At 41.4% G+C, this 3,746-nt stretch overlaps 1 non-coding gene across 1 annotated transcript; it reads left to right on the top strand.

Moving 5' to 3' along the window:
- Positions 1-1,811: 1,811 nt before the first annotated feature.
- LOC116100136 lies at positions 1,812-1,925 on the top strand. The gene has a single exon (XR_004122489.1). It is a non-coding gene; the product is annotated as a small nucleolar RNA SNORA20 (small nucleolar RNA).
- The last annotated feature ends 1,821 nt before the right edge of the window (positions 1,926-3,746 follow it).

Genomic DNA, 3,746 nt, shown 5'->3' with positions numbered 1-3,746 from the left:
TTCAGAAAGGAAAGAGTTAAACTATATTTGACTATGTCCATGTTGCTTAATTCCTTAGTGAATGAGTATCAGGTCTAATCTCACAAGATTAGAGTAATGGTTTGTTCCTTGTTTCTGAAATTGGCACATTTTCAGTGGTGCTTTCTATGTGCAGGGGCATAGAGGGACAGCCTGAGGCTCAGTCTTTGCTCTCCGTACAATCCTTCCTTTGTTTGAAGCTCCCCAGGCCGAGCTTAGCCTGCTTGTGCTATTCTTTCTTGATCGTCACTGGCCAGCTTCTTGGCTGGCACAGATCATCCCATCCTGCACACCAAATTACCCGATAGTCTTTCAGCTGCAGCCAGTCTCCATGTCAGGGTAGGTTATGTATTCGATCCTGTCTTTCTCCTCAAAAGATAAGGTGGAATCTCAACCTCCCCAACTTGAAAATATGCCTTTATCTGAATATAAGGCTTTTACAGAGGTAATTAGTAAATGAGATCACAGGGGTCTGCTCTAATCCAGTCTGACTGATGTCCTCCCAAAAAAGGGAAAGTTGACAGAGGCCGTCACGCCAAGAAAAGATACAGAGAAGACCTGGATTTGTTATCTGATGCCTAAGCCTATCCGCAGTTAAGAGAAACAGTAGGCTTAGACAGAGCAGGCCTGAGGTCATCTGACCTCAGATCCTGTCCCCTAGAACCCTGAAACAACAAATCCAAGTTGTATAAGTCACTTGTGACGTAGTGGTGGCAGGCCTCACAAAAGAATAGACAGTGTATTTCCACAGAAAAACTACTATAAGACTAAAGTGTCTTGGACCTTCAACCTATAGTGTGGCCAGGATTTTTATGTCTTTAAGAAATAACACCTAGAGTCTAAATATATATGTGACCACTAAGTGTGTTTGTGGGGGAGGGATGGCGGGGGCGGGGAGCGACTTGCCAAGCATGGTGATGCTCACCTTTAACTCCAGCCCTCAGGAGGCAGAAATAGGTGGGTATCTGTGAATTCAAGGACTTCATGGTCTACATAGTTAGTTCAAGGCCAGCCAGGGCTGCATACTGAGACTCTGTCTCAGAGAGAGAGAGACAGAGACACACAGAGAGAGGCAGAGAAAGACAGGGAGACAGAAAAACAGAGACAAAGAGGAGAGAAAGGAAGAAAGAAAGTGGGAAAGGAAGGAAAGAAAAAAGGGTGATAGAGACATGGCTCCAGGGTTAAAAGCATCCCCTGCTGTCCAGAGGACCAGAATTGGATTTCCAGGACCTAGTCAGTGGCTTACAACCTTATTTATTCCAGTCTCAGAGGATACAGCATACCCCCTTTTGCACCTCGACAGCCCAGCATGCATATGATGCACACAGACACACAGGCAGGCAAGACACCCATACAAATAAAATAAAAACAATCTAGCAACAAACAAAACAGTAACTTGAGGCTAGAGAGGTGGTTCAGCAGCTAAGAGCATGTACTACTTCTTACAGAAGACCTAGATTCCCATCATCACCACCTATAACTGCAGCTCCAGAGGATTTGGTGTCCTCATCAAGCCTCTGGAGGGAGGGACCTGCACTCACATGTACACACCACACACAGACACATAATCTTTTAAAAAAATCTTTTTAGAATGAAAGCCATGAGTATTCAAGTTTTTACTTATACGAACATCTCTCTATTGAGGCCACCAGTACTTCCCGAGACCATTTCAGCTAGACTTTCCTCTCCTCTGATGAATCTAGAGGGAATACCACAGTTACACTCTGAGGGTAGAATTAAAGGACCCAAATAAACAAACAAACAAAAATGTCTATCATAAGAAGCACAATGTATTTCCTATTAGTTTGCTGCTCTAGTGTATCAGTGATAGGAGCAGTTATACACATGATAAAACAATGTTGGGCCATTGTACATGGAGATGAAATGTGTACATGGTCTAAACATTGTAGACATTGTTCCTGGTTAGAAGAAGAAGAAGGAGAAGAAGAAGAAGGAGAAGAAGAAGAAGAAGAAGAAGAAGAAGAAGAAGAAGAAGAAGAAGAAGAAGAAGAAGAAGAAGAAGAAGAAGAAGAAGAAGAAGAAAAGAAGAAGAATGTAGTCATGTCTAGTTTTTTTTTTCTTTTAATGTTTGGATTACTACTGCATTTACTTCAGGGATTAAAAATTGAACAAATACACAACGATCTGGCTCAGTGTGAAAAACATTTCAAAATTTACCAAGTTTCTTGCTCCCAATTAAGGAGTGACTACAGACAAACCAAATACTTTCTGTTCCTTATATAATAGGTCAGCATAGGTGGCTTTATTTGGGATTTGTAGATGGAGAAGGCATATGATAAATATCCACTGGTGGGATACAGATGGTTGTTGTTGTTGTTATTGTTATTGTTTGCTTTTTAAGAGGAGGTTTCTCTGTGTAGCCTTAACTGTCCTAAAATTCACTCTGTAGACCAGGTGGGTCTCACACTCATAGAGCTCTACTTTCCCTCTGCCTCCTGAATGCTAGGAGTACTGGGATTAAAGGCACACACAACCAATGCCCAGACTGTTATGTGTATTTAATCTATTAATTAAAAGTAGGGTTTTATAGTTAATAATATTCTTTGAAGCAATATTTGAGCATCTGTAATATGCTAAGCATTAGAAATAGCCAGGTGAATGAGCACAGGCCCAGTTCTCTCCTATAGAGTGGGCATGTAGGCTATAAAGGAAATAAGGACTGTGAATTGTGGTATAGTACATACAAATAAAAATTCCCAGTGTCAGACATGTTGCTTAGAATGGCACATTGCAGTCAGTTGGTAACAGAACTGAGCCTGCCAAGGAGATTGGGAAAATCTTATAGTAACGTTTTTAATTCTCTTTGCTTAACCAACATTTGAGTTCCCACTAACTCTCACTAATATCAAAGATTTTCTGATATTCCAGGCTTTAATGGGAATCAGAAACTGCTTTCCATGATAGATGATGAAAACGTCTGACATTTCTTTCCCAGCTTCCCTCCAGACAGGAAGTGTTGCCTTACAGCCTCTCTGATTGGAGGGTTACAGAACTCTGAGGTGGGGATACTCCAGCAAGTACCAGGAGTGACTGTGATGGCAGTTTCTGCTCCAGGCTAGCTTCCGAGTGTGGCTAACATGTTGTTCCTGAATGTCATTAATCCCACAGATGCCAGGAGCAAAACCTTCAACCCAGTCATCATGGCCACATTAACTAAAGCAAGCTTTTAAAATTCATATAACCAGGCTGTCTGTCCCTAAAGGCGGGGTTCAAGAGATTATCATTGAACACGGGTAAGATAAGAGGTTTTCATAGTTCAGGAGTAGGGGGTTTCCAAATGGAGGATTTTACAGGCAAATAGGTGGGTAAGTATACAGAAGCAGAATATAAACATAACAAGTTGGTCATAACAACCTTCGGGAAGAAAAATATGGTTGCAAGGTGATCATAGCAGTGTGGTCACAAAACAAAGTGGTCATAATAAGGTAGTCCTGACAACGTGGTCATCACAACACAGTCCCAGCCACTTTGAAACAAAGGGTATGGTTGCCATTTCCTGGAACAGGCCATACAGAATTTGTAGTTAAGGTTACAGATGGGACATAACCCATTCCTTGTGAAACAGATTTAATCATAAACAGGGATGGATGTAGTTTGTCTTTATTATAAGATGAATTTCAAGCTCAAGGTGGAGTCAGGCTGATTTATCATGCTAACGCTTGCTTCAACAGCTGCACAAATATCCCATCTCTTTGTTACAAATCTTT

This window comes from Mastomys coucha, unplaced genomic scaffold, assembly GCF_008632895.1.
Source record: "Mastomys coucha isolate ucsf_1 unplaced genomic scaffold, UCSF_Mcou_1 pScaffold20, whole genome shotgun sequence".
In the NCBI taxonomy this organism is placed as follows: Eukaryota; Metazoa; Chordata; class Mammalia; order Rodentia; family Muridae; genus Mastomys; species Mastomys coucha.
The sequence above is the reverse complement of the archived record's forward strand: the minus strand, read 5'-3'. Positions and strand labels throughout refer to the sequence as shown.